At 30.1% G+C, this 15,740-nt stretch overlaps 1 non-coding gene across 1 annotated transcript; it reads left to right on the top strand.

Annotated features, from left to right (window-relative positions):
• The first annotated feature begins 209 nt into the window (after positions 1-209).
• On the top strand, positions 210-373 carry LOC126021759 (U1 spliceosomal RNA). The gene has a single exon (XR_007500234.1). It is a non-coding gene; the product is annotated as a U1 spliceosomal RNA (small nuclear RNA).
• Positions 374-15,740: the final 15,367 nt, after the last annotated feature.

The raw sequence follows: 15,740 nt of genomic DNA, 5'->3' as shown, positions 1-15,740 counted from the left end.
AACAATAGATATGTGGGATAGATAGGAGCATAGTTGACTACAAATAGCTTCAAGAAATATTATGCAGGTAAAAATTGTCTATTTCATAATTGTGTTATGGATAATTTTGTTTTTGTAAGAAATATTTCTCAAAAGAGTTGTGGGCAAATATTTTTCTACTAGTCTATGTGATGTTTTTAATATATATTTGAAGGACACAAAATATTATTAAGGATACCTAGCAGGGGAGATACCATGATCACAAAGGTGGTTTTCCCAGGGTGAGGCTTATCCATTGCACTCGGGATGTTCTGACCCCTGTGATTTCCCCAAATGTGGGAAACTCGACTGCATTATTTGTGGTAGTGGGGGACTGCGTTCACGCTCTCCCCTACGAAAAAAATAAATTAAAAAATTATTAAGGAAATTAAATAATATGCCAATGTTTATTTCAGAGTTGTTTATAATAGCTAGGATCTGGAAAAGTAACCCTAAATGTCTAACAACAAATCAAAGCAAAAAATATGTGGTATACATACATGATAGAATACTATACAGTTATAAGCAAAGATGAATCCTTGGCTATTAACACAACTTAGATGGAGATAGTGTTATGTTAAGCAAGTAACTTAGGAGAAAGACAAAGATCTAATAATTTTATTCATATGTGGAATATAGAGACACAAAGCAAGAGAATAGAAAATACCCCATAAAAAATAAACTCTTAGATTGCCAAGACCCAACAAAACTGAGTTTACTGGTGAGCTGGAAGATTGGTGTTGGCAAATGAGAGGCTAGAAACAGCTGTGCAGAGATATTGATTGACACATGGTGATATGTGTATGTGGTATGTGTGGTCTAGTAACATAGGCATGTGTATGCACAAAGCATGACTATTAATAATATTATAAGCGATGTTACCTCAATATATATCTAAAAGAAATATTTCTCTTTCCGTTCTAATTTATAAAAATTATAAAATTTATAAAAAATTATAAAAATTCCATAAAAATAAGAAACCATAAGAAACAATATTTACCACTTTTATAAAAGATCCTGCACAATAATGCAATTTCTAAGTATATGAACACCTTAGTTTATTCAATTACTTATGCTCATAGTTTAATAAGATTAATTTGGCATTTTCATACAATGTAGAATGAATTTACTTTGTTACTTATGTGGAAAATCTTTCTCTGGAAAAAATGCAGATCTCTATAGGGAAAACAATACAGTTATCAACTGTTCATTTTATTTTTGATAATACAATTTGAAACATCTTTAATATTATACAGATTGTAGGCAAAGTAATTAATGAGGAAAAGGGGACAATTATAATTTCTGATGGATGAATTGATAGGGATAAAGTAAGAGCTGACCTGAACCTTAATATAAACCTGGAGCTAAATTAAACAAAATCCTAAAACTTTAGTTCTGTTTTTAATTGAGTTTTACACATCAGTGCACCTCCAAGCACTCCTTTTTTACCTATGACTATAAGCAGATGATTCCAAAGGAAATATATTAAGGTACTTGAAACAATGCAGTTAATCATTTAGAAATATTTTCCAAAATATGTAATATAAGTTATTTTATAAGATATCTATACTCTTAAAGGAATTTATTCTCACATAAAATTTCTTAGTTTACCACCAAAGAGAAACTAATGTTTCTCGAATGTCTGTCAAATTGTAAAAAAGGATTGATTTTCAAATGGAATTAATTCGAATTTATAGTCAGTCTGACTTGTATGGTATAATAGTATTGAAAACTCCTGTATATCAGAACTGCATTCTCTGCATGCTTTTATTATAACCTAAGTGTAATGCAAGGCATAATTCACATCTGCATATGTTTTAGATAACACACTTTGTGTTTTAGAATTTTCTGTTAATATTACTTCCATTAAGGGAACATTAGTGCATATGTTAAGTAGGTTTCACATTAATCTTTTCTTGCTGTGAAAGCTACACATAAATTCATATTTAAATATTTAAATCATTGTGTCTTATAATAAATATCGGATTTTTGCCATTTTTCCACTCATAAATAGAGGTAATCATTTTATGCCATTTTAGGTACAACTTTTAGAACTAACCTTTATTTATTTATTTATTTATTTATTTATTTATTTATTTATTTATTTATTTATTTATTTATTTATTTTGCTTTTTGGGCCACACCAGGTGATGTTCAGGGGTTACTTCTGGCTATGCACTCAGAAAGTGCTCCTGGCTAGGGGGACCTTATAGGACGCCAGGGATCAAACCGAGGTCCATTCTGGGTCAGCCCCGTGCAAGGCAAACGCCCTACCACTGCGCTACCACTCTGGTCCCTAACTTCTTAATTTTTAGCTCAGATACTAATAGTTTCCTGAAAAAGTGAAAGAAGTATCTTTTTATATATTTTCTATCTAAGAACTCTGGTTATTGTCTGATCATAAAACTGTTAATTAATCAGTCTCTGGTCCATGATCAGTAGGGTTTTTTTTTTCCCTTTATTCAACATGACCAGAAACAACTCTACAGTTTAAATCTTCAGTGTTAATCTCAACTCACTAATCTATCTTCAACTGTTGTAATTTTGAATACAACTTTATTTGGATTCTTATTTTTTTTTTGTTTGGTGGCCACATTTGCTGGTGTTCAGGGCTTATTCCTGTCTCTGAACTCAGGAATTACTCCAGGTGGTGCTAATAGGAACCATAAGGATGTGGAGGATTGACTTTTGGCTATGTGTAAGGCAAGTGCTCAACCTGCTATATTATCTCCAAGCCTCCAGATTCTTCTTTTTATTAATTTATATATATATATGTATATATAAAGATTTATATCTCAATTCTGAAGGGTTTTCAATGTTTGAAATATTTGAATTTAATTATTACAAAAGTTTATGATTCTATTTGCTAATAATAATATGTCTATGTTTTATTTATTCTTAATCTTGAAAAGTCATGAACTACTAGAGTTATGCAAATTTTTCTATAATAATTTTTGTATTTTATCTATTTTTCTTCTCTCTCTCTCTCTCTCTCTCTCTCTCTCTCTCTCTCTCTTTTGGTTTGGGGCCACACCTGGCAGTGCTCAGGAGTTACTCCTGGCTCTCTGCTCAGAAATAGCTCCTGGCAGGCACCAGGAACCATATGGAATGTCACCAACCACATTAGGTCCTGGGTTGGCTGCTTTCAAGGCAAACACAGCTGTGCTATCCCTCTGACTCCTATTTTTCTCTTCTAATAAGTCATAGGATACATACCTGTGCTGCTTCTCATTTAAATATACTTCCAGGGAAACTAACTAAAAATATATCAATTAGTTATTCATATTTACAAAATGTTTTTTATATTTTGATTTTATCTTTTTTTAATTTTTATACTGACTTTTAAAATTTATATTAACCTTTTTATTATTTTTTCTTAATTATCATCCCTATTACTAATGAGCTTGTCTTGCTGTTTGTTTGATTATTTGTATTTCTTTAAGGGGCTTTGCTTAGAAAATTAAAATTTTTGATTGCTCATTATTATTTTATAATGATGAATTTATTTGCTTGCATATATTGACTTATCAGAAGAGCTTTCAGTATTTCATAACTAAGCACAAAATCAGTCAGTAGCATATGGATCAATATTTAACAAGTGACTTTCTAGTAAAGACAGAAGGCAGAAAAAGTCCTGATTCTGTGTGTTGAGTTCCAAGATGTAAAACCTCTTCCCCTATATGATTTAAACAAAGTAAAAAATCATTAGAACATTGGCAATCACTTCTCATGAACAGTAAAATCTAGCACTAATATACAGTTAGACTCAGCTACTTCTTAATAATCTCTCCTTAATACCCATTGCTGGTAGCCCACTCTTCAGTTTCTTTATAGAAAATAAATTTAATACTGCAGCATAAAATAAGCATATCCTTTGATATGAAAAATATGGCTTAAATGGCATGTTATATACAGATTTTGACCCATTTCCTTGCTTTCTTGCAATTTTTTTATCTTCCCATATGTTTGGTGCCTTCAATTCTGGTTTAACTTGATTTACATTTGACATTAATTATGGATTATTTTTTCTCACTTGTTACTTAGAGACAAAAAATGTTATTGATGAAATGAGAATGTAACAGGTGATTTTACCTCCTTCATGCCCAAATGGTTTGAACTAATTCTTCACTGAAATATAACTCGGAACTTTATCATAATATTTAGTCCCTGTTTTAGGTTTTTGATTAATGTTATTATTTTCAATTCTTGAGATTTTATTTTAATACCCAGGCATAATTTAGCATGATCACAATTAAACAATGTGATTTACAGATTTCACAGTAATGCACTTTTCTCAATCCATGCTACTTATTCTATAAAGTTTTGCTATATCTCTTCTATCATTCCACATTTTGTACATGTAGAATTTTGCAGTTTTCATAAATTTGATTTTAGACCCATTCTTTATTTTTACTTTTATTTCATTAAACTATTGTGAGTTGCAAAGTCCTTCGTAGTTGGGATTTAGACATATAATGAATCAGGAACAATGACACCACTGATGTCGACATCTGCCCAATATATTCCCAGAGTGTATCCCAACCGTCACCCTTTGACCCCCAGCCTACCAGTATAACTGTTTCATTAGTTTACACTGTTAGAGTTTGGGTCTCTTGATTCCATTGTTGTTGACTTTGGCTGGAATATTTAATTCTATTCTTTTTTCTCTTTTATCTACACTAGGGCACTTAAGATCACTTTGACCCTAGTACCCATCCTTTCATGTTTATATTTCTCCTCCTCCACTCTTCTTTTCTTCTCCTCACTATACTCTGGGACCTAGAGTGTTTGAAACAACTCCTATGTAAACTCCTATTGCATTTCTTTATACTGTTATACTAAATAGCACATATAAATGATATCATTTTGCATTTATCTTCTTTATCTGATATACTTCATTTAACATAATATCCTCCAGTTCTATCCAAGTTGCAACAAATTTCATGATTTCATAATTCCTGACAGCTATGTAGTATTCCATTGTATAATGGAATAATCTGCTCATATGTTGTTGGACATCTAGGTTGATTTCATCTCTTAGCTATTGTACAGAGTACTATGTGTACTGAGTGTTATGCAATGAATAACAATGTGCATACATTCTTTTTGGATCAATGTTTTACTTTTAGATACCCAAAGAACGATTGCTGGGTCATGTAGCATATCAATTTTGAGTTTACTGAGAAATCAAAATACTGTTTTCTAGAGGGGTTGGTCCATTTCTACCAGCAGTGGATGAGAATTTCTTTCATACCATATTCCCACCAACAGAGATTGTTCCATTATTTTTGATAAGTGCCATTCTCAAAAGTATAAGGTGATATGCCTTTGTATTCTTGATTTGGATTTCCCTAATAATAAGTTATGAGCGTTTTTTTTATTTGTATGTTGGCTATCTGTTGGTCTATGTGAGAGAAGTGTCTGTTCATTTCATCTCCCTTTTATTTTTGGTGGAGTTTTTAAGTTTTGTGCAGTTAACTTTTTGAGTACTTTGTATATCCTAGATATCAAACCTTTAATTGATGTGTTAAGTGCAAAAAGTTTTTTCCAATTTTATCCTATGATTATTTTGCCATACAAAAATGTTTTAGTTTTTAGTCTTATTTATACATATCTGATGCTTATAGTCCTTATTATTGACATCCTCTTATTGAAGACTTCCTGGAGTATTCTGTTAGGCACATTCTTAAGAAACAAAGATAGATTCACATATTCACATAATTGTCAACAAGCAAAAGACATGTTCAAAATTTCATGTTTGCATTATATAATTTTTATAATCTGCTGTGATATAAATTGTGTTTCAAAAGTAACTGTTTTAGAATTTTCTTTATTATTTTAAATCAATTGACATAAAAATACTGATATGACACTTTGAAATGACATATATAAAATAAAATATAATTATATCTTTTGAACCCCTATTTTATTTTATACTCTGCAGTTCACATCAGTGCTTATAATATATTGGCAGAGGCCATAAAATTAATTGGAACACAGGTTTTTCTAGCATGAGGCTCTATAAGAGATTCTTTGGGACAGATCTTCCATAAATGAACCCTGATTTTCTGCTTTTATGTAACCTCTAAGTAAGAGTATTTTAAAGGACATATTTCACAGTATGTTACCTTATAATAATTACTCTGCATAATTTGTTTATATAATATTCAAATATGTCATATAGTCCATATATTTTACTATAACATATGCAACATATTTATGTATAAACAATATACTTTTATTCTATCCACTATATTTATTTGTTAGGGGAAAGAGATGGTCATTAGTTAATGATAATTTTTATTAGAAATTAAACTACAACTTAATTACAAACTACAGAGTCAGAAAGTACATTTGTTGGAATACATAAATATTATTATATAAACACTCTATGATTGAAATTTTCTTTGAGATGTAATAGTGCTTTAAAGTATACAATTGTTAAAATATAAATTTGAAGTCTTATATAAAGATATTAAACAAAATCAAGTATTTTCATATTTTTAGTCTTCCAAATACATATTTCAATGATAGAATATATTGAATTTTAGCAACTACAAGTTTAGTGCCGATTAATAAAATTGCAAAGAAATATAAATCAATAAATATCAATAAATAATAGTTTCTATGTCTACAATAAACCTACAATGATAATAGTAATAAATGCTTTTATTTTGATTTTGTATATTGGACACTGGGACTTAATATATGAATACACCATCTCATTGCATGCTCCCATATGCTGAATTTATTTATCAATTTGTAAGATACTGAAATCAACATATAAAGAATAAATTGCATTTTGTAAAAGTTGTGCAAAAAATTTTAAATTACAAGGATTTGAAAATTTTCAATGGGGTTAATATAACAGTAACAGAAATTCAAGTGCGAAGATTTTATGTTAAATGCATTTAATCACATTAAAGTATTTAATATGAAAAGTGAATATGCTTCAATCTTGCTAAGATCACTGATTATATCTCATATAGATTTTTATCTAATTCATATTTTCAAGATATTATTGGTTTTTGTGCACAGACAAAAATGGGAGTTTTAATTTTGCTTTCATCAAGATGCACTTATTTAATTTCTTGACTTCTTACTAGAAGTGTGGTAATGGCTAAAATATTTGGAAATAACCAACATCTCTAAATTTATTTCAGGAAAAATAGTTTTAACATCAACTATTAGTAGTTATGATACTGTTATAGTTGATCAGTTTCAGAAAAAAAATTCTATAGCTTATTGGCTTCTTTTAGAAGTACCATATTTATTCGAGTATAACGCACACACATGTATAATGCGCACCCCTAATTTTCTATTAAAACTCGGTATAAAATTTTGTTTCACACCAAGCATTGTAATTGACACGTGCGTTCATGATAAAAATCATTTATTGACAACGTAAACTGGTATAAACACAATACCGAAATAAAATGACCGGTAACAATATTTATTTAAAATGCTTCCAAGTCAGATTCATCATCAGATACACTACAGAGTTGTTCCCATTCTTCTCGAGTTAAGTTTTCATCAGTGTCCCAGCTGGCAGGAACATCTGTTTCTCCAGTTTCTTCGCTTTCTTCTGAGTCTGAATTCCACAGCAGGTCGTCTTCTGTGCCGTCCATTTGATTGCTAATGCCTGTCTTCAAAAAACTCTTGATGATCATTTCTTTTGGTATGTCTTTCCATGATGTTTTAGCCAAACCAGGATGTCACGAGAGATAGGCCAGGTTTCTTGAGCCCGGAAAAGGGGCAGTGCGAGCTCACAGTTCGCCTGAACCCTCATTGGACCGGCCGCCACTGCCACCCCACCCCAGCCCTTGTTTAGAAGGCGCACCCAAACTTTGATTTCTTTTTTCGGTAGAAATTCTGCACGTTATACTCCAATAAATATGGTAGATTTTTCTAAGATGCTTAATTATTTTCTTCAAATTTTAGAAGGATTGAAATTGTACTTTATTTCACTGATTAGTTTTTGAATGTAAATCCAAAATTACACTGCTAGGATAAACCCATCGTTATTGCAATGCTTATCCTTAGGTTTGTTTTGATTTGACTTACTAAATTGTTATTATTGTTTAAAAATAAATGTTTGTGAAGAATATAGATGTTTAGTTGTATTTCCTGTATGTATTATTTGTTTTAGAAAAGCTTATAGTGCCTTTCTCTTTAAAAGTTATTTTTCAATCTTTTATTTAATTATTTATTTACTTTTATTTATTTATTTTACAATTGATAAATTTTCCCTTTAAATCTCAGAAGATTTACTATCTATGCTTTCTCAAGCATTTCTCAAGCATACCCAAGAATTTACTACCTATGCTTTCTCAAACATTTCTCAAGAATTCTCAAAAAACCTTTAACATTTTCTTTTGGAAAAAATTTTAAGAACAAAATTTTATTTATTTATCTATTTATTGGGCCACACCTGTTTGATGCTCAGGGGTTATTCCTGCCTAAGCGCTCAGAAATCGCCCCTGGCTTTGGGGGACCATATGGGATGCCAGGGGATCGAACCGGGTCCTTCCTTGACTACTGCTTGCAAGGCAGACACCTTACCTCTAGCGCCATCTTGCCGGCCCCAAGAACAAATTTTAATTTAATACCAACGGCCTACTATCTGTGTCTAATTATCTATTACTAGTGATCTGTGGGAATATTTTTCTGTTGAGATAGGCCCATTTTATCTGAATTGTTTAATTTACAGCATTAAGTGCTGATAACACTCCCCTACTTGCCTTTTCCCTGTAGAATCTGAATGATGCCATATGTTTCACTTTTGACATATTAAAACCTCTCCTATCCTTTCTACAACATCTTCTAGTTTTCTAAAGAATATTGATTAAGACTGGTTTAAATACATAATAGAGAAAACCAACATTTGAGTTATCTCCCGTACTAGATTTTGAATTCATTTAGTTTCAAAATAATTTATTTTGTTTTCAAAATAATCGATTGATACCCTGGCTTTGGAGAATTAAATTAGTTTTAGAGGAAATTTTGAGATCAATGAGATTTATTTTAGAGGTAGTTTTGTAATAAAATAGTAGTAATAAAAATAAAGCATTATTAATATACAAATATTTTAATAGAAATTGGTTAAAATAATGAACTAGACTTTATATATAGTATACTTTATGTAATGTATAGTGATTATATTTTATGAATGAATTGTATCTGATTATATTGTGTGCATATATATGCAATAACTGTATATATACAAAATATCTAGGCTAATAATTTTATACTTTTAGGACATCAAATCTTTTGAGCCCAATGAATTCATTGTTTTCTAAATTACAATTGACTGCTATAAAAGAGTTTTATTATTTATGTTTGTGTATATATGTTTCTTTTATACATAATGTTTTTATGCTAGATCTTTAGAATTTTGTTTTATCACTTGTTTTGAAAAATTTGATTATGATATGCTTTGATAAATCTTTCTTTTTCTCCTTGTAATTCCTGCTCATTGAGCATTTCAAACACCCCAATTTATATTTTTAAGTTTAGAAAACTTCCAGTTTCTCATTCTCCAATATTGTTTCTGTTGAATATTTCTCTCTTTCGGGTTTCTGCTTATGTATATTTTATTCTCCTTACGTTGTCTCATAGCTCTCAAAGAACGGTTGTTCTTTGCCATATTTTCACTTTGATTTCTATTGTTTCTTATTGCTCTGTTTTCAGATTCACTAATCATGTCTTCTGAAATGTCTTTCCTATAATAGTTATTACCTCTCAGTGTCATTATCATCTTAAATATTGTAAGCTTAAATCCTAGAAGCTTTCTTTAAAGTCTTTCATATGTATTACATGTCTCTACATAACTTTGGAACATATGGAATTTTGTTATAATAACGCTTTAATGTAATTGCTAATTTGAACATCTGTGTCAGTTCTGGGTAGTTTTGATTCATTGATCATTCTTATTATTAGTCTTGTTTTTCTACCTTTTGCATACTTGGTAATCTCTAATTGGATGCCAGGCACAGTGACTTTTTATTAATTTTTGTGATTTTGCATCTTTTAAATATTTTCTTAAGTTTTATGCTGGCAGGCAGTTATATTCTAGAAAATTTTTACCTTTTTGAATCTTATCTTTGTCTCAGGCATATAAGGAGAAAACTCCATTTTAAAGTTAATTATTGACTAATCCCTAGAGAAGGTATTTCTGAGTAGGACAGACCAATTCCCTGTGAATTATGAATTTTTCTGGTGACTGAATAAAATAATACTATTCTTATTTTTAGATTCACTTAAAGTTTATTTTGAATCCGTTCCTTACTTTGGCCAATACTCTTCAAACATACCAGTATAGTTTTTTAAATTTATAGAATTTACTTTTATACTGTTGATATCATATATCTTGTTACGTTTTTCATCATGATTTCTTGTTTACACTTGGTATTGTGATTGTAGAATATGAATCTGAAATTTATATTGCATATGGTATTGATTTCTCCATTTTACTATATTCCATTCTACTGTTCAGAAATATTTGGTTGTTCCTACCTTTAATAGCAGCTATACAAATAAGGATATATTTGAACATATTTCTTAGTAAACATTTCAACACTTTTTTTGTTTCATTTATAACAAGATTTCCTCAATAACAAATGATATTGAAATCTTTTTTTTTTGTTTTAACTGGTTATTAGGATGCCTCTTTGGTAAAGCACCATTTTAGTCATCTACATATTATTCAAATATATGTAGTTTTTATGAATAAATGCAGAGATCTTATATATATTGTATTTAAATTTTTAGTTTTGTGAAAAATGCTACTTTGTGAATTGCTTTCTTGCTATTTTTAAGAACACACATTCTTACCCTTTAATATAAAGATATTTCTAGTTTGTATAATATTATCCATGTGGGAATACTTTCCTATTCCAGTTTCTATGTAAGAAGGCTTATTGTTCTGATTTATAGCTCTTTAGCCCATGAAACTAATTTTATGTATTTTAAGAAATAATAATCAGATTTATTTTACAATAGGTATCAGAAATTTTGAAAAGCCATACTAAGGCCAGAGAAATAACGCCACAGTAAGGTGCTTGCCTTACATACAGCCAATCCGAGTTGGATCTTTGGCATCCAGATCCCTGAGAAATATCAGGAGTGATTCATAAGTGCAGAGCCAGGAATAAGCCTTGTGCACTGCCTGGTGTATCTCCATTACATCTCCCAATACTCCAAGTACCCAAAATAATGCAGAGTAAGAGAAATCAAATACACTAAGTACTGTAGCTTTAAAAAAGTCATACCACTATATTAGAGTATTTATTTGTTCTTCCTTAGGTTAAAATTTCCCAATTAATGAATATTGACAATACTATAAGTGACTTTTTGTTTGTTTGTTTTGGGTCACACCATGCAGCGCTCAGGGGTTATTCCTGGCTCTACACTTAGAAATTGCTCCTGGCAAACTGGTGGGACCATATGGGATGCCAGGATTCAAACCACCATCCTTCTGCATGCAAGGCAAATGGCTTACCTCCAATGCTATCTCTCGGGCGCCCCTATAAGTGACTTTTAATAAACTTTGTTTCCCTAATTTTCTATGTTTGAATATAATATTTGTATTTTAATCTGAATAATAGTTAGAATTATGCTAATTGTTAGTTCTAGAGAAGTTTTAATTGTTCAGTCATTACCTTCATATTCTATTTATACTTGTAATGTTCACTTAAATGAAAAATATTTCAAATTTTACATTGTTGGGTACATAATAATTCAACTATTCTTAAAATTTGATCCAAAACACAATTAATTTATTTTGGCTCTTTCTTTATTTTGTATGCTACGTCTTTTCAAGAGTTTCCAAGATAGCCACATTGCTTTACAATTACAACTTGTTTAGGTTTATTTATTTTTATGTGTTTTCTGTCTCAGTCTTATTGCCTTTCAATATATCTGAAATACAGATGAAGAAGCATGTGAATGTGTTATATATAAAACAGTCATAATAGACTTAGTAGGAGTAAACCACTATAATTAGAATTAACAACTGTATAGTGGATGCATATTAAATATTGCTTGAATGTAGTATTTTCAATATTTTAAAAATCAAAGTGAAATAAAACATAATATATTTATTTTATAAAGAAGAGACTTGAACTTGAAATATTTCTCATTTTTATATGATTTCATGTGTTTGAGGAAAGGGTTAAACAAATTCACATCTTCATGGCTCTAAAGTTTAGACTCTTTCTGATGTTTCATAGCTCATTTTTATAGAATGTTGCTATTTTTTGTCTTTCAACAGGACTGTAATCTTTTTGAGGCCTGTTAGTTCTTTTATATTGTCCAAGTACAAATTGCCTCAGCAGACAATAAATATTGATCAACTGGTAGAATTCTTGTGACAGAATTCCTCAAACTAAGAATAGGCAGGTAGCAGAGTTGTGTTCAACATGGATAGACTGTAGAGCTCTTCTGGTACAAAATTATACTCACTGGACAATGGTCCCTTGATGAGAGAAAATAGCTCTAGAAAAAAATGAGCTCGTAACAATAAGATCATTTTCTCCTTGAAAAATATCTTCAGTTCAATAATCCTGGACATTACATTTTACTGATATCCCCTGAAAAGTCTTGAAATAGTAGGCCATCTCTAACGTTGTTTCAAAACTAATTCAGTGATCTTTCAGTTTTCACTTTACTCAAGGCTGTAGTCACAAAGGGAAGCATCCATTAAATTCCTGCACGATGCAGTCTGAAAGAACCTTCAACTCACCCTATACACATAGCCCCAAAGTAAAAAGGAATGAAAGTACTTTGATTAAAGGAAAAGATTTGTGACCTAACTCATTCTGTCTATTCAGTATATTTCCCGTATCTTCACCCCATAATTGTGCAAACATTTTCTTCCATTTGCTAAGGAGATATGCTATCTTCATTACGATGTACAAGCTTTTCATCTCAAGTTGTGATTGGATTAAAGGGGATAGGTTTTAGAAAAAGTAAAATGGAAATAAATTCAAGGAAAAAGATTAGTTTTTCCTAAGAGAACTTGTCTATCTTTAGTCCTTATTCTTGAAATTGAGAAGTTACAAAAAAGTTGTATGAAACTGAAAGTGACCCAGAGACATGTCATTTGTATGCTACAAAATTATAGCTATCTGAGATATATATAATGATTTTATAGTCAAATTATGTAATCAACTGTTTACTGATAAGCAAATCTTCTTAAATTACTTATGTGAACATTAATCATATAAGTAAAATTAAATTAATTTAAATCTTCTCTACATTAACTACTATTTAATGTGTGGAATGTATTTCAACAAATTCTAAATGAAAGATAATTATCTCTTAATGTTATAACTGTGTTTTGTTTTGTTTTGAGTTTTGTATCAGGCAGTGCTAAGGGATTATTTTTGGCTCTATAGTCAGAAATTACTTCTTGTGGGTTTGGGGGACTTTATGGAATGCTGAAGAGCAATCTGTTTTATAATGTACAAAATAAGTGTCCATCGCTCTGTATCTTGTGTTTCCAGCCCATACTATGTATTTTTTGTATAATTTCTCTGTCTGTTTATAAATATTTTTGTTTGTTAAGCTGCTAACTTTTCTGTATATTTTCAAATAATAGTTGTCATTAGCCACGGTTATTTAAATTATATCATCACATAACTATCAATATTGCAAGGAAGCACTATTTCTATTAATATAAATCAATGCTCATTTCATTTATGGTAAAAAAAATTCTAGTTTGTTTATTAAATTCCCCCAAAAGGATGATTTTTATCAATGAGACAGTTTATTTTATATGTAGCTAGAAAACAATTCAATTATTATGGAATTTTAATGTTGTACTTTAAGTCTGGGTGTCAAGAGATGAGTAGAAGTAACAAAGAATCTAATAAATGGTCCTGAATAATTTGTAGGTGTGCAATATAATACTGTACTGTTAATGTTAACACTATTATAAACATGTTATATAAGCTGAAATATTAATAAAAGTTTAGAGAAATAAACCTTCATATAATTAAAGAAAAACACTATGTACATGGTTTTTATATCATTTTTCAGGGCTCTGGAAAAATGCCTACAATGTGGTATATAACAGAATTCTCAAATAAAGACTAAGAATGTTTATTAAATGTGTATAATCATATAATACTGAAACTTATATTTACAACCTTCAATGCAAACACTATTTAAAACAGAGTAAAAATTTATAAATATCAATGATTCTTTTAAAGCTGGAATTTGAGTTCCATTTTGAATTATGTCAGTATTGTGTTAAAGTCTATTAATTTATGAACAAAATTCTATGAAAGATATTATCACTAAAATTGTCTTTGATTCTCCATCATGCTCATCAGTTATTTATTATTAAGTTCATTTTATTTTCTTTGACGCAAAGTCACTTGGACAGCCTTTACTACATGACATTATTCTCATCAGGAACATGAAGCCAAGACAATCTGGAAAACCTTAGGTATGATAAGAGACTGATTTTTGAATCAAAATGGCTTATTGGATCTATTTCCATGTTTGTTTTCTGGATTCAGTGGCTAATTTGGTTTCTAATCATGCTTTTGACCCCATTTTCAGACTGTTTGTGGTAACGAGTAAAAGAAAGGCCCTGCAGTAGGTAATTAAGTCTGCAAAAGCAGGGCTGCTTACTTTTCATTGCAGCAGATAATCAGAGTGTTGTTGCTCGAGTGTAAAATGCAGAAATTAATGATCCTATATAATACAGATTAGGGCTTTCATTTTAAAAACTATCAGTGCAGAAGAACAAAGGTAGGAAGAACAGCATGATATTTGGAATTCCAATATATAGCAACACATGAAACATTTGAAAGGATTCTAAGCATAAAGCTAATCAAAATTCACCTTGTGGCCTAAGGTGATTGATTAGTTCAAAATGCATGTATATTATTTCTCCATCTCATCTTTGAAAAAGCACAATTAGACACATTTGTCCATGTCTCTTCACTTGTAAACACATATTATTGTTCATCCAAATCAAATGAAATAAACAAAGGCATGTAGCGTGATGTTTCCTTAGTAGGTACTCAATAAATTTTATAGTGTCATAATATAAGAAAAATATTTTTATAAGGAGGTAACAAAGAAATAGCCAACAGACATGGAAATGAAATGCACATGTTTATAATCTCATAATATACCAAAGTCTATTATATTATCCGGATGTTTCCTTTGTTCAAACCTAATATAATGCAAAGTACCCTTGTTTCAAAACAGTATCAGTTTACAGTATCTTCATGGACAGAAACTGACTTTTAGTAAAATACCAGTATTTATTGATAGAAAATTGACAAATAGATGCAAATTGACAAATCATAAAATATTACTCCATGATTCAACAATACTCAGTATTTTTTGCACACAGATCTACTTGCAGAATATATTCAGTTTTGTCAATGATTACATTAATAAACTTTCAGTGTCCTTTTCTAAAATATTCAATCTTTTTTATCTGCTCTTGTTTCTTCAGTTATTCAGTTTTTTCATTTGTTCTATAAGCCATTTTCCATTCGTCATCAAATTATGAGTCTATTAAACACTTTATTGAGATAATAAATTGACAATATTTTATTTGTACTACACAGAGTAAAAATTACAGTGTAGTTTTAATTTATAGGAGCAATTTTCATCAAAACATTTATATTGATATCAGAGCAATAGTTCAAGTGGGTAAGACACCTGCCTTGCACAACAAGGACCTGAATTTCATCTCA

Source organism: Suncus etruscus, chromosome 10, assembly GCF_024139225.1.
Source record: "Suncus etruscus isolate mSunEtr1 chromosome 10, mSunEtr1.pri.cur, whole genome shotgun sequence".
Classification (NCBI taxonomy): Eukaryota; Metazoa; Chordata; class Mammalia; order Eulipotyphla; family Soricidae; genus Suncus; species Suncus etruscus.
Note: the sequence above shows the minus strand (reverse complement) of the source record. Positions and strands in the feature narration are given on the sequence as shown.